This window comes from Cucurbita pepo, chromosome LG06 (genome assembly GCF_002806865.2).
Source record: "Cucurbita pepo subsp. pepo cultivar mu-cu-16 chromosome LG06, ASM280686v2, whole genome shotgun sequence".
NCBI lineage: Eukaryota > Viridiplantae > Streptophyta > Magnoliopsida > Cucurbitales > Cucurbitaceae > Cucurbita > Cucurbita pepo.
The window spans coordinates 7,039,423-7,060,828 of record NC_036643.1 but is presented as its reverse complement, the minus strand read 5'-3'; the positions used below and the strand labels follow the sequence as shown (position 1 = coordinate 7,060,828).

Here is a 21,406-nt window from a genome sequence, read left to right as displayed (position 1 = left end):
GTAATGGTAGCAAGTGTATGCTCATCATGACTTAGATCCTTTCTCAACTGTACTGCTAACACCATTTTCATCCCTCTAGGCTAATGGGTGTTTTTCTGGATAATTATCGGGTTCGACCCTTTTATTACCAAGCTTTTTGCTAGGAGCATGGGAATAACTTTGTGTTCTAGTAGGAAGTTCGTCCTTAACACGATGTCGAATTCGTCCATCTTGACTATCGCAAAGTCAGTTCGTCCAATCAAAGTCCCCAACTTAATGAGAGTTCTTTTCGCAACTCCTAAGACAGGTAAAGCTGTCAAATTGATGATCTTCATCTTTCCTACATCTTGATGCCAAAGGATATTCAATCATTTTGCTTTGGTCTCCGTCATGAAGTTGTGGGTGGCTCTTGAGTCGCCAAGTAGTGTTTCTGGTCACTCTCAACATACATAAAACTGCAATCCATTAGCTCTGTTGTCTCTTCCACTCTCTTCTGAAAAGGTAGACAGTATGTAACTTCCCATCTCCAAGTTGCTGATATCTTCACAAAAAGTGTTTCTAGACCTCTCTCTGAACTTTTTAGATCCGAGTTTTACGTTCGTTCAAGTTCAATGCTCAGCTTGCAGAGTGGTGTTAAGGATATTTAGTCTTGAATTATGATTTATCATATTATCATATTTTGACCATTTATTATAAGCAAATATCTAGTATGATGCTTGACTTCCATTACTGCTTACTATAAATATCATATTTGTTCTTTTATGACAGTCAAATATATTGTATTCATTTATTACTCCTCCCATATATATTGTATTCATTTATTACTCCTCCCATCTACCGTTCATTGTCTATCATTCCAAATTTTTTGGAATGATTTTTGACCGAAAATAACTTAAATGGCTAGGATAAGGCGACACTTATCTACTTTAAACCATATTTTTTCCTCTTTCTTCTTTTCTCTCTCTTGTTTCTTTTACCTTCTTTCATTAATTCTGGTTTATGTTACTTTCATGTACCTAATTAAGAAAGGGGCACTAAAATGACCAAAATAACCCTCAACCCTTGAGGGTTGACTTTGAATTTTCTTTCATTTTTCTACCATTTTTAGTTATAGAAGATTTTCTAAGAATTTTTCTCTTCTACCTCATTTTAAAATTTTGTTTCTAAGATTCTAAAAAAAATTCTTAAATTAATATTTTAAATTAGAAATTTGCTCGTGTTGGGACTTGTGTGTCACAATATCTCAATGCTAAACTAGTGTCAAGCTCAACGCCCCTTAAGGTGCCACGATGCAAAAAAGCATGTGTCTATGTCTTGATGCTACCCAAAAATTTCTATAGTATTCACACATGTTTGGATAGCACCTTGACCGTGCACATATTTTTCCTATATATTCTTCTTTTTATAGTCTAATTGAGGGAGGTAAATTTCACAAGAAAATTCGTATTTTTTATTTATAAATCTTTTTTAAAAACTAGAAAACCTTTCGATACCATGAAAGAATTTTCAAGCTCATGATTTAGGAGAGCGCACATGACTGAAAATCACCACATGACATTAGTTCTCTCTTTCTCTTCTATTGTACCATTTTTGTTATGTGTCTTAGGTTTTCGTTAATATCATGTTTGTTATTGAAAACTAGACAACATGTTGGTTTCATAGCCTTGCATGAGAGTCTAACATGCTAAATCAATTTCCTAATGTCAAGGATTTCATTTTCAAGGTTTCGAAAATTAGATTGAGACTATAAAGACAGAGGGGAAAGCACATAAAATAAAAGTAAAATAAAATAAAATATGAAAATATGGTAAAATATAAATCAAATTTAAGCAAACAATACCACATTCAAAACACAATCTGATTACAACTTAGTGTTGTTCAAGTTTATTATAAACGAGAACGAATTTAGGTTATATTTACAAACAAATATCAAAAGACCAACATGATGTAATAAATTATCAAAACGCCCCTATGACGAGATTTGTTATGAATGTTGTTTTACGTGCTTTTCATTGTGTTAGAGAGAAAGATAGACTATTGCGATCTTATTATAAGGGATTGATAGATGTTATCTCCCCATTGAGCTTGTTTGCTTGTATGTTTGCATGATATAGTATGTGTTAGCTCCAGGTGTTTGACTATGTGTTCTCTCTGTAGAACATGTTTATCTGCACAAAACTAGGGCGTTAAAGTTAGGTTGGCTAGATGATGACCTAGGTCAGGTTGCCTCCAATAGACTAAGCACTTTATGATCGTGAGCGATAGTCATAGGATCTAGACTCTAGTGCTTCAAGACTAAGAAATATTCAAGGAGTCAAAATAGAACAACCTAGAGCTAGAAGACCGTGTTAAGCTACCTAGCCGCCTTAGGAACCCAATAGACCTTTTCAACTCCTAGATATGACCAAGGCGTAGTTCAAATTATGGATTCTGCACTTAGGGGATCGATAGATGCAACTCCCTAGAAGAACATGCATGAGAGAACTAAGTTTTGATTAGGGCGCTACAGCTAGTGTGACTTACATGTTGACCAAGTTCAAAATGTGTTCCATTAGACCTTGGACCTCAGTATCATTAGTGGTGATCAAAGGTCTCTAAGAACCTCGTTGACCTCCACGTCCTAGAAACGAGAGATGAGATTTAAACTGCCTAAAAGTCCTTAAGAACCTTGTAGGCCTCCACGACAACCAAGAATGATCAAGGTAGCTCATTAAGCTATAGTAGTGTGAACAGTGTCACATGGCTGTTCACTACCCTTTCCACTTCGGTATTGTATCGTCGAGACACTACTTCGGTTTCCATACCTTGGATCTAGGCGTTGCTTGTTAGGTTCATGCGACATGTGCCCCAACCTAGTGTAAATGACCAAGGGTCTCCTAAAACAGGACCCTTGTGCTGTAAACCCGTCCCTGAGCGTAGGTTGACCTAGTAGCTAACCGACACACAGGGTTCGCTTCCCCCAAATTTTGAAGACTTTATGGTCCTGTGGGAGAGTTGTCAGGTAAGCCCATGGATGATGCTCAAATTATTGTTTAGATTCTGATCCAACCATACTGTTTTGCAACTTATGAGTTCTCGCCTCAACCTAGAACACTGATCATTCACTACATAAACAAGATAAGCCACTTAAGTCGAAGAAAAGAAAGAATAGAAAACTCGCACAGACCCCTATGTGTATGCTTCATTTAAGAGACCTGCTCGAAAGTTGGGGTACCCAGTTGCTCAGAGAGAATTGAAACCTAAGCCCAAACTTCCAAGAACAAAGAGTAAAGCCCGTGATACTTACTAAGTTAAGGATGTGTTGAAAGCCTACGAGTTTACTCACCCCTTACTCTTTTCTTTTTCAGGTGTTTATAGGCTGCTGCTCGAGGTGAAGGAGCATTCAAGAGTTGTGTGGTCATAGTGAGGGTTGTTCTAGAGTGCTAGCCCATTTTTACATTTTTGAGGCTTTTATATTTTTGTTTTATAATGGTTTCCCAGGTTTGTAATATTTTGAAAAACATCGTCTTATAATTGGACTTAATTTTCTATTTAATTTTGGTGTTTACTTTTTTTTTCTTATTTAAGTTTTAACCGATTTTTTTTTATTTTTTTAAATTTATTTTCGCTTTCCTCGTATTAGTCTTTATTCGAGTCTCACATGCTACAGCTATCACTTTGCATGCCAGAGGTACCATAGGTATGATTATCTATTCCGTAAGTAACCTACCCACTCTTTCTTTCCTTCTTCTTGTTGTAAGTACTTAGGCAGACTTTGGTCCTTGGATTCTGAGATCTCAACCTTAGTTCTAATCTAAGGGTCTTAGTACTATTGTTCTGGGTGTGTACTCAGTAAGTAGCTTGTCACACTCTTTCTTTCCTTTTTCTTGTTGTAAGTACTTACGCGGACCTTAGTCCTTGAATCCTGAGATGTCAACCTTACTTCTAATCGAAGGGTCTAAATACTTTTGGTCTTGGTTTGTAAGTACTTAGACGAACTTTGGTCCATGGATCCTGAGATCTCAACTTTAGTTCTGATTTAAGGGTCCTAATACTATTGTTATGGGTCCTTGTCTTCCGAACTTGGATCTTGATCCTTGTTCTATTCCTTGATCGTTGTCTTGTTCTTGGTCACTTTTTAGGTTGTTCTCTTTTTGTTATAGTCTCCGAAACACTCTCCCTAGGATTTATGGTACTAGTCATGAACTTGACAACTTGTGTCCAATGCTTCATACATTCCAAGTGCCACAGTCTGCATCATACGCTCCAAGCAACACAGTCTGAAACTACGTCCAAGTCTTCATGCGTTCCCAGCGATGTAGTCTAACCCCGCATCTAGGTTTCATACAAAATTTCATAGCATTAGGAGGTTATCTAGATCATGAACTTAAGGTAAATTTCTTAAGGAGCATTATGGTCATTTTACACCGTTACTTGGTTTAACTAATTAACCATATCCAATGACAACCAAATTTCATATATATTCTTAACATGTCATATTATGCTTAGTATTCAAAATTCATAGGCAGTGGAGTTCATTTAGTGAGATATTTTAAATTTGGAGTCTTCACTCACGGTTCTTGGTATTTTCCTTTCATATTCCTTTAATTCATACTTGATTTAAGGTTTATACAAGGATCCAAAAAATTTCTACTAGTATTTTTTAAGAACTGTCCAAAATGGTTACTTACATCGTTATGAACGTTCAGGACCTTTATTATATAAGGGGGGGTTGTAGCTTATATGGTAGAGCGCTCGCTTCGCATGCAAGAGACACAAGGTTCAATTCTGTTCTAATCTAAGGGTCTGGGTACTTTTTTTCTGCTTCTTATCTTCNGTTGTAGCTTATATGGTAGAGCGCTCGCTTCGCATGCAAGAGACACAAGGTTCAATTCTGTTCTAATCTAAGGGTCTGGGTACTTTTTTTCTGCTTCTTATCTTCAAAACTTGGATCTTGATCCTTGTTCACTCCCCTAGTATTTATGATACTAGTCATGAACCTGACATCCTGTGTCCAAGGCTTCATACGTTCGAAGCGATAGTGTTAACCTACGTCCAAGACTTCATACATTTCAAGTAACAATTTAATCGGTTCGGAGCCTTAACTCACGATTCTTGGTGTTTTTCTTTCACATTTAATTCATACTTGGTTTAAGGTTTATACACGGTTCGGAGCCTTAACTCACGGTTCTTGGTGTTTTTCTTTTACATTTAATTCATACTTGGTTTAAGGTTTATACAAAGATCCAAGCAATTTATACAAGTACTTCATGAGAAGAGTCCAAAATCGCTACTTACCTCGTCATGGACGTTTGAGATCGTTATTTTATAAAGGGAGTGTAGCTCATATGGTAGAGNCATTGTATTTGGAGGTCATCTTGATTATGAACCAAAGATAAATTTCCTTATGTGCATTAGGATCATTTTACACCATTACTTGGTGTATCTAATTAACCTTATCTAATGACTACCCAATTTCATATAAACTCTTAACATGTCATATTATGCTCATATTAAAAATTCATAGGCAGCGAAGTTCATTTAGTAAATTATTTTAATGTTACTTAAATCACGAGAAATTTGATCGGTCCGGAGCCTTAACTCACGGTTCTTGGTGTTTTTCTTTCACATTTCTTTAATTCATACTTGATTTAAGGTTTATACAAGGATCCAAGCACTTTCTACAAGTACTTCTTAAGGAGAGTTCTAAAAGGCTAATTACCTCATCATGGACGTTCGAGACCTTTATACTATAAAGAGGGTGTAGTTCATATGGTAGAGTGCTCGTTTTTCATGCAAGAGGCACACGATTCACCTCCTCAATTGTGTTTATTTTGAAATCGTAGGTTCAAATCCTTTGAATCGTAAGGATCTCCAAGACACTCCCTCTAATATTAAGCTAGATCATGAACCGAGATACTCCCTCTAATATTAAGCTAGATCATGAACCAAAGGACCAAATACTAATTAACCTTATCCAATGAGCACTGAATTTCATATAAACTCATGAGCAATTTAACTAGTTCAGAGCTTTAACTCACAATTCTTGGTATTTTTCTTTCCTTTAATTCATACTTGGTTTAAGGTTTATCCAAAGATACATACAATTTCTACCAGCATTGATTATGAAGAGTCCTAAATGACCACTTATCTCGTCATGGACGTTCGAGACTTTTATCCTATAAAGGTANTTGATTATGAAGAGTCCTAAATGACCACTTATCTCGTCATGGACGTTCGAGACTTTTATCCTATAAAGGTAGTGTAGCTCATATGGTAGAGCACTCGCTTTGCATGCGAGAGGTATAGAGTTCAATTCCCTGCACCTCCAATGTGTGTTTGTTTTGAAATCTTAGGTTTAAATCCTTAGAATTGTAAGGATCTCCAGACACTCCCTCTAATATTAAGCTAGATCATGAACCAAAGGACTTCATGAGCAATTTGATCGGTTCGGAGCGTTCATGGTTATACTTGCAATTTCTACAAGCATTGATTATGAAGAGTCCATGGTTATACTTGCAATTTATGGCTACTTACGTCATGGACGTTCAAGACCTTTATTTTATAAAGGGGGTGTAGCTCATATGGTAGAGCGCTTCACATGCGAGAGGCACAGGGTTCAATTCCCTGCACCTCCATTGTTGTGATTATGAAGAGTCCAAAATGGCTACTTACCTCGTCATGGACGTTCGAGATCTTTATTCTATAAAGGGGGTCTAGCTCATATGGTAGAGCGCTTGCTTTGCATGCTAGAGGCACAAGTTTCAATCTTAGGTTCAAATCCTTGGAATTGTGTAAGGATTGGGTGACTTGATGACTCTAAACTATAGAAAAAAAGATGCTTGGATATTGATCCTTGTTCCGAGTTCCTTGATCGTTGTCTTGTTCTCCAAGACACTCCCTCTAATATTTACGATGCTAGTAATGAACCTAACATCCTGTGTCCGAGGCTTCATACGTATGCATTACAAGAAAATATTCAAGAATTTGATCGGTTCAGAGCTTTCACTCAGGTTCTTGGTATTTTTATTCCTTTAATTCATACTTGGTTTAAGGTTTATATAAAGATCCAAGCAATTTCTACAAGTATTTTTTAAGAAGAGTGCAAAATGGCTACTTACCACGTCATGTAATGAATGAGTATAAAGATTCTAGCCTATAACACTATTTCTTTTCTTGTTCATGTTGTAATTACTTGGACTCTTTAGTTCTTATCTTTAATTGTGAGTTCTTATCATGATCTATCTTTACGACTTTGATCCTTAAATTATGAGGTCTCAACCTTAGTTTCGATCGAAGGGGCTTGGTACTGTTGTTCTGAACTTGGATCTTAATCCTTGTTCTAGTATTTGATCGTTGTATTGTTCTCCAAGAAACTCTCCCTAGTATTTATAGTACTAATCATGAACCTGACATTCTGTGTCCAAGGCTTCATACGTTCCAAGCGACACAGTCTGAACTTGCGTCCAAGGCTTCATACATTTCAACCGACACAGTCTGAACCTATGCCATGACTTCATGTGTTACAAGCAACGTAGTCTAAACTCGTATCTAGGTTTAATACAAAGTTTCATAGCATTAGGCAGTCGTCTAGATCATGAACCAATGGTAAATTTCCTTAGGTGCATTATGTTCATTTTATATCGTTACTTGGTTTAGCTAATTAACCTTATCAATAACTACAAAATTTCATATAAACTATTAACATGTCGTATTATGCTCAGTATTAAAAATTCATATGCAGCGGAGTTCATTTAGTATGTTATTTTAACGTTACTTAAATCCTGAGAAATTTGATCGGTTCGGAGCCTTAACTCATGGTTCTTGGTGTTTTTCTTTCACATTCCCTTAATTCAACTTGGTTTAAGGTTTATACAAAAATCCAAGCAAATTCTAAAAGTACTTCATCAGAAGAGTCCAAAATGGTTTCTTACCTCACCCATAAACGTTCGAGACCTTTATTTTATTAAGGGGGTGTAGCTCATATGGTAGAGTGTTCGCTTCTCATGCAAAAGGCACGGGATTCAATTCCCTACACCTCTATTGTTATTTGTTTTAAGATTCTTATCTTTAAAACTTGGATGTTGATCCTTGTTCTAGTCCTTGATTGTTGCTTCATTCTCGAGGACACTCCCCCTATTATTTATGGTACTATTCATGAACCTGACATCCTTTGTTAAAGGCTTCATACGTTCAAAGCGACATACTGTTAACATACGTCAAAGGCTTCATACATTAAAAGTGATACAATTTGAACCTATGCGATGGGTTCAGGCGTTGAAAAGCGACATAGTCTGAACTCGAATCTAGGTTTAATAAAAAGTTTCATAACATTTGGAGGTCATCTAGATCATGAACCAAAGTTAAATTTCCTTATGTGCATTATGGTCATTTTACACCGTTACTTGGTTTAGCTAATTAACCTTATCCAATGATTACCAAATTTCATATAAACTCTTAACATGTCATATTATTCTCAGTATTAAAAATTCATAGGCAGTCGAGTTCATTTAGTGGGTTATATTAATGTTACTTAAATCACAATCAATTTAATAGGTTCGAAGCCTTAATTCACGGCTCTTGGTGTTTTTCTTTCACATTCCTTTAATTCATACTTAGTTTAAGGTTTATACAAAAATCCAAGCAAATTCTAAAAGTAATTCTTAAAAAGAGTCCAAAATGGTTTCTTACCTCATCATGAACGTTCGAGACCTTTATTCTATAAAGGGGGTGTAGCTCATATGGTAGAGCGCTCGCTTCGCATGCGAGAGGCATGGGGTTCAATTCCCTGCACCTCCATTCTTATTTTTTTAAAATTCTAGCCTATCGAACTTGAATCTAGATCCTTTTTCTAGTCTTTGATTGTTGTCTTATTTTCCAAGACACTCTCCTCGTATTTATGGTACTTGTTATGAACCTGAGATCCTGTATTCAAGGCTTCATACATTTCAATTCATATCTAGGTTTAATGCAAGGTTTCTTAGCATTTGGCAATCATGAAGATCATGAACCAATGGTAAATTGTAAATTTCCTTAGGTGCATTATGTTCATTTTACACCGTTACTTGGTTTTGCTAATTAACCTTATCCAATGACCACCAAATTTTTCATATAAGCTCGTAACATATTATATTATGTTCAGTATTAAAAATTCATAGGTAGTAGAGTTCATTTAGTGGGTTATTTTAACATTAATTAAATCCTGAGAAATTTGATAGATTTGGAGCCTTAAATCATGGTTCTAGGTGTTTTTCTTTCACATTCCTTTAATTCATACTTGGATTAAGGTTTATACAAAAATGTTTTCCTTTCACATTCCTTTAATTAATACTTGGATTAAGGTTTATACAAAAATCCAAGTAAATTCTATAAGTACTTCTTAAGAAGAGTTCAAAATGGCTTCTTATCTCATCATGAACGTTCAAGACCTTTATTCTATAAAGGGGGTCTAGCTCATATGGTAGAATGCTCGCTTTACACATGGGTTTGTTTATAATGAGAAATAAAACACAAGAATTTAAAACACAACTTTCAAGACATTTATTTTATCCATACATAAGTAATTTGCGAGGTTTGTCTTCGCCAATCGAACATCGGTTGTGCAGAATCCAAGCTCGTTCGATCACACACGCCGCCTGCACGTGCATGTTCAATAGTATGCGACACAACTGACTTACCTCTACACTAGGCCAAGTCATTGGCCTCCACCTTGCCTCTACTCGGGCCAAGGACTCTCAATGCACAATCGCATCTCATCTTGTCATCTCGATCTCAATCGACATGGCCAACATGTCTTGATACCGTCCTGAGTCTCAGGGTGTCGTTGGCCATCAAAACTCACTTGGTCATGCTATCGAGAATGGGCCCGCGTGTCGCTCATCTCATCGGGACTTGCCGAACATCCATTCATCCAGGTTCTATCGAGGCATTGGCCCTCCCGTGCCCATGCCATGTCACNGACGTAGTCTAAACTCGCATCTAGGTTTAATATAAAGTTTCATAGAATTTGGAGGTCATCTATATCATGAACAATAGGTAAATTTTCTTATGTGCATTATGGTCATTTTACACCGTTAATTGGATTAACTAATTAACCTTATCCAAGGACAACCAAATTTCATATAAACTCCAAACATATCATATTATGCTATGTATTAAAAATTCATTGGCAGCAGAGTTCATTTAGTGAGTTACTTTAACGNCATTGGCCCTCCCGTGCCCATGCCATGTCACTTACGGATACCGTGTCGGATAGCGGGTGTATGTAGCAATCTCCAACACGCGGGCTAGAACGCAACACCGCACACCCGTGTCGCCCGGTACTGTCTTTGAAAAAACCCATTTCAAAGGAAGATGCACGAGATACTAATCTCGACATGCTCGCCCACACTGTGACACACGTATGTGCCAGAAGGTAGCTCACTTAGGCTATAGGACACAGGAGTTGTAAGTACTTGGACTCCTTAGTTATGTTCTTGAATGGTATGTTCTTATCATGATCTATGTTTAAGACTTTGATCCTTGGAATATGAGGTCTCAACCTTAGTTCTGGTCTAAGGGTCTAAGGGTCTTGGTACTGTTATTTTAGGTTCTTATCTTCAGAACTTGAATCTTGATCCTTTTTTTAGTCCTTGATTGTTGTCTTATTCTCGAAGACACTCCCCCTAGTATTTATGGTACTAGTCATGAACGTGACATCCTGAGTCCAAGGCTCCTACGTTTCAAGCGGCACAATGTTAACCTAGTCCAAGACTTCATACATTTCAAGTGACACAGTCTGAACCTATGCAATGGTTTCATGCGTTCCAAACGATATAGTCTAAACTCACATCTAGGTTTAATACAAAGTTTCATAGAACTTGGAGGTCATCTATATCATGAACAATAGGTAAATATCTTTATGTGCATTATGGTCATTTTACACCGTTAATTGGATTAACTAATTAACATTATCCAAGGACAACCAAATTTCATATAAACTCCAAACATATCATATTATGCTATGTATTAAAAATTCATTGGCAGCAGAGTTCATTTAGTGAGTTACTTTAACGTTACTTAAATACTGGGAAATTTGATTGGTTCGGTGCATTAACTCACGGTTCTTGGTGTTTTTCTTTCACTTCCCTTTAATTCATACTTGGTTTAATGNCTAGTCATGAACGTGACATCCTGAGTCCAAGGCTCCTACGTTTCAAGCGGCACAATGTTAACCTAGTCCAAGACTTCATACATTTCAAGTGACACAGTCTGAACCTATGCAATGGTTTCATGCGTTCCAAACGATATAGTCTAAACTCACATCTAGGTTTAATACAAAGTTTCATAGAACTTGGAGGTCATCTATATCATGAACAATAGGTAAATATCTTTATGTGCATTATGGTCATTTTACACCGTTAATTGGATTAACTAATTAACATTATCCAAGGACAACCAAATTTCATATAAACTCCAAACATATCATATTATGCTATGTATTAAAAATTCATTGGCAGCAGAGTTCATTTAGTGAGTTACTTTAACGTTACTTAAATACTGGGAAATTTGATTGGTTCGGTGCATTAACTCACGGTTCTTGGTGTTTTTCTTTCACTTCCCTTTAATTCATACTTGGTTTAATGTTTATACAGAAATCCAAACAAATTCTAAAAGTACTTCTTAAGAAGAGTCCAAAATGTCTTCTTACCTCATCATGAACATTCGGGGTCTTTATTCTATAAAGGGGGTATAGCTCATATGGTAGAGCGCTCGCTCACCTACACCTCCATTGTATTTGTTTCAAGATTCTAGCCTATCACACCATACCCACGAGGTTCAATTCCTTGCACCTCCGCCTGCACCTCCATTGTATTTGTTTCAAGATTCTAGCCTATCACACCATAGCATTTGGAGGTCATCTAGAGCATGAACCAAAGTTAAATTTACTCATGTGGTAGTACACCGTTACTTGGTTTAGCTAATTAACCTTATCCAATGACTACCAAATATCATATAAACTCGTGCATATGGTGTGATAGGCTAGAACCTCATGGTTTATTTTAATGTTACTTAAATCCTGAGAAATTTGATCGGTTCAGAGCCTTCACTCACGATTCTTGGTGTTTTTCTCTCATTCTAAAAGTACTTCTTAAGAAGAGTCCAAAATGGCTTCTTACCTCGTCATGAACGTTTGGGACCTTTATTTTACAAAGGGGGTGTAGCTCATATGGTAGAGTGCTTGCTGAGAGGCACGAGGTTTAATTCCCTGCACCTCCATTGTATTTGTTTTAAGATTCTAGCCTACCACACTATTTCTGTGTTTTTTTTTTTCTTGTTTAAGTACTTGAACTCTTTAGTTTTGTTCTTGACTGAGTTCTTATCATGATTTATCTTTAGGACTTATACATAAGTAATTAAAATCTTTAGGACTTATACATAAGTAACTAAAAGATTGAATGAGTACAAAGATTTTAGCCTATCACACTATTTCTTTTCTTTTCTTCTCTTTTCTGGTTCTAGTGGTAAGGATTTGAATTCTTTAGTTCTGTTTTTCACTTGTGATTTCTGGTTCTGTTTTTCACTTGTGATTTCTTGTCATGATCTATCTTTAGGACTCTTTATCCTTGGATTATGAGGCCTCAACCTTAGTTCTTGTCTACGGGTCTTGGTACTATTATTATGGGTTCTTATCTTCAGAACTTGGATCTTGATTCTTGTTCTAGTCCTTGATCGTTGTCTTGTTCTCCAAGACACTCCTAGTATTTATGGTACTAGTCATGAACTTGACATTCTGTGTTCAAGGCTTCATAAAGTGACACAGTCTGAAACTACATCCAAGGGCTCAAACATTTCAATTGACACAATTTAAACCTATGTCATAGCTTAGTGCGTCCAAAGCGATATAGTCTGAACTCGCTGTCTAGGTTTAATACAATGTCTTATAGCATTTGGATGTCATCTAGATCATGAACCAAAGGTAAATTTCCTTATGTGCATTATGGTCATTTTATACCGTTACTTGGTTTAGCTAATTAACCTTATCCAATGACCACAAAATTTCATATAAATTCCTAACATGCCATATTATGCTAAGTATTAAAAATTCATAGTCAGCGGAGTTCATTTAGTGATTTATTTTAACGTTAAATCTCGAACAATTTGATCGGTTCAGAGACTTAACTCATTATTCTTGATGTTTTTCTTTCACATACCTTTAATTCATCTTGGTTTAAACTTTATGCAAAGATCCAAGCAATTTCTACAAGTACTTCTTAAGAAGAGTCCAAATTGACTACTTACTTCGTCATAGACGTTCGGGACCTTTATTCTAACTAAGAGGGTGTACCTCATATGGTAGAGCGATCGCTTCGCATGCGAGAGACACATGGTTCAATTCCCTAGGTTTAATACAAAGTTTCATAGCATTTGGAGGTCATTTAGATAATGAACCAAAGGTAAATTTCTTTTGGTGCATTATGGTCATTTTACACCGTTACTTGGTTTAGGTAATTAACCTTCTCCAATGACCATAAAATTTCATATAAACTCTTAACATATCATATTATGCTCAGTATTAAAAATAAATAGGCAGCGAAATTCATTTAGTAGAGTATTTTAACGTTACTTAAATCAGAAGCAATTTGATCATTTTGGGATCATTTTGGAGCTTTAACTCACCGTTCATGGTGTTTTTCTTTCATATTCGTTTAATTCATACTTTGTTTAAGGTTTATACAAAGATACATGCAATTTCTACAAGTATTTATTATGAAGAGCCCAAAATGGCTACTTACCTCGTTATGGACGTTCAGGACCTTTATTCTATAAAGGCGGTGTAGCTCATATGGTAGAGTGCAGGTTCAAATCCTTGGAATTGTAAGAATTGTGATTAGATGACTCTAAACTATAGATAAAAAATTGGTAAATTTTTCATGAGAAATAAAACATACAGAATTTAAAACATAATTTACAATAAATTTAGGTTAAACGTACCCAAGTAATTAAATATGGAATGAGTACAAACAGCTAGCCTACCATACTATTTCTTTTCGTTTTTTTTTTCTTTGTTCTTTGTAAGTACTTGGATTCTCTTGTTATTGACACGTGAGTTCTTATCTCGATCTTCGTCTCAACCTTAGTTCTGATCTTAGGGTCTTAATACTATTGTTCTAGGCCCCTATCTTTAGAATTTAGATATTGATCCTTGTTCTAGCCATTGAGCGTTGTCTTGTTTTCCAAGACACTCCTGCAAGTATTTACGGTGCTAGTAATGAACTTGACATTTTGTGTCCAAGGCTTCATACATTCAACAATTGAACCTATGTCTACGGCTTCATGCATTACAAGCGACATAGTCTTAACTCGCATATAGGTTTAATACAAAGTTCCATAGCATTTGGCGGTCATCTAGATCATGAACCAAAGGTAAATTTTCTTAGAAGCATTATGGTCATTTTACACCGTTATTTAGTTTAGCTAATTAACCTTATCCAATGACCGCCAAATTTAATATATAATCTTAACATGTCATATTATGCTCATTATTAAAAATTCATTGGCAGTAGAGTTCATTTAGTGGGTTATTTTAACGATACTTAAATCTCGAGCAATTTGATTAGTTAGGAGCCTTAACTCACGGTTCTTTGTGTATTTCTTTCATATTCCTTTAATTCATTCATACTTGGTTTAAGGTTTATACAAAGATTCAATCAATTTCTACAAGTATTTCGTAAGAAAAGCTCAAGATGACTACTTACCTCGTCATGGACGTTCAAGACCTTTATAAAGGGAGTGTAGCTTATATGGTAGAGCGTTTGCTGCATGCGAGAGACACATGGTGCAATTCCGTGCACCTCCATAATAAATTTATTTTATACATACATAAGTAATTATCATTTTATTTAAAACAAAAGGGTAAGTACTTAGCCACACTCTCTCTTTTCTTGTTCTTGTTGTAAGTACTTACACTCTTTAGTTATGTTCTTGATAAAATTTTCATGAGAAATAAAACATAGTTTGAACTTTACGATAAATTTCTTTAAAGTAAAATTCCTTAGGGGCATTGTAGTCATTTTACATCGTTGCTTGGTTTAGCTAATTAACCTAATCCAATAACCACCAAATTTCATATATAATCTTCACATGCCAAATTTAATAATATAATTGACATGCAAAANGATATGATAAATGATATGATAAACGATATGAAAAATGATATGACAAAATGATATGATATGAAGGAAGATGCGCTGGGTTGCACTAAATGATAATGAAAATGAAAAAATGTTGGGACCTCATGCATTATTGTGCGCTCATGCAATGGGGGATACCCCTTCTTCTTCAATATATTATGGATGTGTATGCTACTAGGCAAGGTAACGCTCATTATGTTTATCATAATACCGGGTCACTATTTCTAACGGGTGTCTGGCATCAACAGGTACCACAGAATGCTCGCCCGACTAGAAAGAGGCGTAGGAGGTGTGCAAATCGATTGGTGGGTCCATACTCACATGTGTGAACCGTGTGTAAAAAAATTAAGTACACATCCAAATTGTCCGTTAGGATAGCCGCCATAAGAAAATAGACTCTTATGATAGGTTTCATTCATGAAATTGTATGGGTTTGCATTTAACCTCAATCGTGGGTCACTTACTAAGTATTTCTTAAAATACTTCAGCCAAATGCTACTTCTATTTAAGGTAAAGGCAATGCATCACGGTACGAATGATGATGACATTGCAATTCGAGACCATGACACATGCATAGAGTAGATGCATTTATTTTCTTAGACTTAGGCTAGAATATGAGGTTTTTAATTTAAATATTTATTTATTTTATTTAGTCTTTCATTTTGTCGTTTTAAACATGTTTTCGAATACGTAAGTCCATGACAGTGTTTTAAGATGGAGTTTATGTTTTATGAAGAAGTTTAAATGCTAATTTATGCATAGAAATGATTATGCTATGATGATGGTAACGACTCTAGCTAAGTAGAAATCAAGGGTCGTTACAAATTCCTAAATCGAAGAAAGTGCAAAAATGTCTAATTCCTATCGTGTTGACTTTGATTTTTTCTATCATTTTATTTTATATTTTCTTTGGTCCCCGTGTATATTTTAAACATTTTTCTCTCCTACCACATCCTGAAATTCAACTCCTAAATTTTTTAATAAAATCATTGAATTTAATAATAAAAAGGAAACATAGGAGAGTTCGTACCTATGGAATTTGAGTATAGCTTATTTGGTAAAGCAAGAGACATCAAGGAACAATTGGCACCGCGAAGGCATAGGCTTTATACTCACTTTTTATATGAGGACTCCCTCACTTGATAGAGTGTAGCTTAGGCATAAGGGGCACCCCAAGGCATAGGGGTACAATTGGTAAAGTGTTTGCTTAGCTCATATGGTTAAGTGTTTGCTCTATGGTCTTTTATTTTTATTTTTTTATTTTATTTATTTATTTATTTATTATTATTATTTTTTTTTTTTACCTAGAACAGTATAAGTTGTGTAAATAGGGTGTACTTACTGTACATGGGTTCCATTCACTCCGCCACTTACATAAAAAGAGTAAACTTCGTTAGAATTGCTATCAATTTCATAACGTAATCATTTTTATGTAGAAATAACGTAATCAAAACAATGTCATGGACTTACGTGTTCGAAAATATCTTTAAAACGATACAGCAATAAACTATAGGCTAGAATAAGACGTTTTTAAGTCTAAGAAAATAAATGCGACTACCTTATGCATGTAAAATGATCTTGAGTTGCGATGTCGTCGTCAGTAGTACAGGAATGTCTTGCCTTTACCTTAAACAAGCAGGTGGATTGAGTATTTTAAGAAATATTTAGTAAGTGACCAATTTGTTGAGGTTAAATGCAAACACATAGAATCATGAATGGGACCTATCATATTAGTCTATTTTTCTACGACGACTATACTAAGCGGGGAATTGGATGTGTACTTAATTTTCCAACACATGGTTTATATGTGTGAATATGGACCCACCAGTATGTTCGCATACCTCCTAGGCCTTTTTTTGATCGGGCAAGCATTCTCTAGTATTTGTTGATGCTAGACACCCATTATGAATAGTGACCGTCATTGTAGCATTATGGTATAATGTTTGTTTTCCTGCCTCGTACTGTATGCGTCCATACTATCGTAAAAGGAGAAGGGGTATCCCCCGATGCATGAAAACACAATAATGCATGAGGTCACTACATTTTTTCATTTTCATTATCATGTAGTATAACCCCGTTCACTCAAGCTTTCCACTCCAAATACGGTAATGGTAGCAAGTGTATGCTCATCATGGCTTAGATCCTTTCTCAACTGTACTGCTAACACCATTTTCATCCCTCTAGGCTAATGGGTGTTTTTCTTGATAATTATCGGGTTCGACCCCGTTATTACCAAGCTTTTTGCTAGGGGCATGGGAATAACTTTGTGTTTTAGTAGGAAGTTCGTTCTTAACACGATTTCGAATTCATCCATCTTGACTATCGCAAAGTCAGTTTGTCCAATCCAAGTCCCCAGCTTAATGGGAGTTCTTTTCCCAACTCCTAAGACGGGTAAAGCTGTCAAATTGATGATCTTCATCTTTCCTGCATCTCGATGCCAAAGGATATTCAATCATTTTGCTTTGGTCTCCATCATGGAGTTGTGGGTGGCTTTAGAGTCGACAGTAGTGTTTCTGGTCACTCTATGATTAACTCAGACCTCAACATACATAAAACTGCAATCCATTATCTCTGTTGTCTTTTCCACTCTCTTCTTCTGAAAAGTATACAGTATGTAACTTCCCATCTCCAAGTTGCTGATATGTTCACAAAAAGTGTTTCTAGACCTCTCTCTGCACTTTTCAGATCCAAGTTTTACGTTCGTTCAAGTCCAATGCTCAGCTTGCAGAGTGGTGTTAAGGATATTTAGCCTTGAATTATGATTTATCATATGTATCATATTTTGACAGTTTATTATAAGCAAATATCTTGTATGATACTTCCATTACTGCTTACTATAAATATCATATTTGTTGTTTTATGACAGTCAAATATATTGTATTCATGTATTACTTCTTCCATCTACCGTTCATTGTCTATCATTTGAAAGTTTTTGGGAAGGATTTTTGACCGAAAATAACTCAAATGGCTAGGATCACGTGACACTTGTCTCTTCAACCACACTCAAATGGCTAGGATCACGTGACACTGAAAGGACCAAAATAACCCTAACCCTTGAGGGTTGACTTTGAATTTTGTTTCATTTTTCTACCATTTTATTTTATACCTTTTTTTAGTTAAAGAAGATTTTCTAAGAATTTTTCTCTTCAACCACATTTTAAAATTTGGCTTCTTCCATAATTTAAAATTTTAAACTAGAAATTTGCTGGTGTCGGGACTTGTGTGTCACAATATCTTAATGCTAATCTAGTGTCAAGCTCAACGCCTCTTAAAGCGCCACGACACTCTTCAGTGCAAAAAAGCATGTGTCTTACGTCTTTGTCCATAACTTCAACGTCTTGATGTTACCCAAAATTTTCTATGGTATTCACGCATGTTTTGATAGCACCTTGACATTGCACATATTTTTCCTATATATTCTTCTTTTTATAGTCGAATTGAGGGAGACCAATTTCACGAGAAAATTCGTATTTTTTATTTATAAATCTTTTTTGAAACTAGAAAACCTTTGGATACCATGAAAGAATTTTCAAGCTCGTGATTTAGGAGATCGCACATGACTGAAAATCAACACACGACATTAGTTCTCTCTTTCTCTTCTATTTTACCGTTTTTGTTATGTGTCTTAGGTTTTCATTAATATCATGTTTGTTATTGAAAACTAGACAACATGTTGGTTTCATAACCTTGCATGAGAGTCTAACATGCTACATCAATTTCCTAATGTCAAGGATTTCATTTTCAAGGTTTCAAAAATTAGACTGCGTCTATAAAACAGAGACGAAAGCACATAAAATAAAAGTAAAATAAAATAAAATATGAAAATACGGTGAAATTTAAATCAAATTTAAGTAAACAATACCACAGATAAATCAAAACACAATCTGATTGCAACTTAGTGTTGTTCAAGTTTATTACAAACGAGAACGAGTTTGGGTTATATTTATAAACAAATATCAAAAGACCAATATGATGTAAGAAATTATCAAAACGCCCCTACGATGAGATTTGTTGTAAATGTTGTTTTACGTGCTTTTCATTGTGTTAGAGAGAAAGATAGGCTATTGCGATCTGTGCTATAGGGGATTGATGGATGTTATCTCCCCATTGAGCTTGTTTGCTTGTATGTTTGCATGATATAATATGTGTTAGCTCCAGGTGTTTGACTATGTGTTCTCTCTGTAGAACATGTTTATCTGCACAAAACTAGGGCGTTAGAGTTAGGCTGACTAGATGATGACTTGGGTCAGGTTGCCTCCAATAGACTGAGCACTTTTGGATCGTGAGCGACGACTAGAGGATCTAGACCCTAGTGCTTCAAGATTAAGAAATATTCAAGGAGTCAAAATAGAACAACCTAGAGCTAGAAGACCGTGTTAAGCTACCTAGCCGCCTTAGGAACCCAATAGACCTTTCAACTCCCAGATATGACCAAGGTGTAGTTCAAATTATGGATTATGCAATTAAGTGATCGATAGGTGTAACTACCTAGAAAAGCATGCATGAGAGAACTCAGTTAAGATTAGGGCGCTATAGCTAGTGCGACTTACACGTTGACCAAGTTCAAAATGTGTTCCATTAGACCCTACACCCCAGTATCATTAGTGGCGATTATAGGTCCCTAAGAACCTCGTAGGCCTCCACATCCTAGAAACGAGAGATAGGTTTAAACTACCTAGAAGTCCCTAAGAACCTCGTAGGCCTCCACGACAACCAAGAATGATCAAGGTAGCTCATTAGGCTATAGCAATGTGAACAGTCTCACATGTCTGTCCACTACCCTTTCCACTTCAATATTGTATTGTCAAGACTCTACTTCAGGTTCCATACCATGGATCTAGGCATTGCTTGTTAGGTTCATGTGACATGTGCCCCAACCTAGTGTAAATGACCAAGGGTCTCCTAAAACTGGACCCTTGTACTGTTGTTGGATTTTATGTCCTAAAACTCATAGTTTGTAAACAAAAACATATTCTATTTTCAATAAAGTTATTATTGTTATTTATTCCGTAAAGATTGTTATTGAATAAAGTGAACTTTACGATCATTAATCTAAATTCAATAAACTAATAACACTCTGGCTATAGTATGATTACTTGAACTATATGTAGAGACATGAGAGTGGATCAAGTTCAAGTATATAGTCAAAATGATCTATAGTATAAGGATAAGGCTGAGTACCTTATTCTGGGGACACTATGGATGCGGCCCACTTTTGTATATGATATAAACAATGTGATCACTAAATTGTACATGTGGGGACATGTGAGTGGGGGTCTCCTATTCAATGAGTATTGCATAAGATCGAACCATGAAGAAAACCACTCTCACTTTATAATGTCGTTTACTGTTGAGACTGATTTTCTTTTCATTCCATAACCTAGGTAACTCGGTTTTAATCCTGAGCTAACCATGAACTCCTGTTTATTCGGAATTATCCTTAGATTTGCATGGGTGAGAGTGGCTCTAGTTCGCCGACTCAATAGACTTCCCATTTTCAGGGGTAAGACTGGGTGCAAGATGGAACTCACTCCTACCCACTTTTAGGGATAGAAGAGAGGTAGGTCCCTTAAGCATTGACTCCAGGTCTTGAACAAGGGGCCCCACCTTCTCATTGGCCTGAGAGGGATTCGGTTTACTAGTTGGACCACAAACCAATTGTTCATTAGAGGATCAGTGAGACATAAGGAACAAGAAGTAACTTCAGGGGTAAAATGGTAAATTGACCCATCTCTAGTTACGAACAACCTGTGAAGGATCGACTTACTAATCATGGTTATATCAAATGGACAGAAATATATCTATAGTGAGGGGAGTGCAACTACTAGGCTATAGTTGAGTGTCCTAGTAGTTAACGAATGTTGGTTGACCAGGTTAATGAGTTTAACCGGTTAATCTTGGATCGTTGGAGCCCATGATCTATAGGTCCATTAGGTTCCTCTGCTAGCTCATATCGGACTAAACCATAGAACAGTGTGACGAGTGAGTTCGAAGTGTTCGAATTCAAATTAGGGAATATACGCTACATATATACGATATATTTAACCACATTTTTGTTTTATTTACGAATTAAACAAAAAGAGAGAATCAGAGATATTTAAATAAGATTTAAATATCTTGATCAATTATGTGTCGGAATTGATTGGGATTGGCATTTGAATTAATATTAAATATTAATTAAATAGTTTAATTAATCATTTAATGTTATTTTAATTTGAAATTAATTATTCAAATTAATTGTTGAATTAAAATGAAGAAAGTCAAAATGTTGACTT

The 21,406-nt window shown here is 35.7% G+C and overlaps 1 non-coding gene across 1 annotated transcript; it reads left to right on the top strand.

Annotated features, from left to right (window-relative positions):
• The first annotated feature begins 8,684 nt into the window (after positions 1–8,684).
• TRNAA-CGC lies at positions 8,685–8,757 on the top strand. Its single transcript has one exon. It is a non-coding gene; the product is annotated as a tRNA-Ala (tRNA).
• Positions 8,758–21,406: the final 12,649 nt, after the last annotated feature.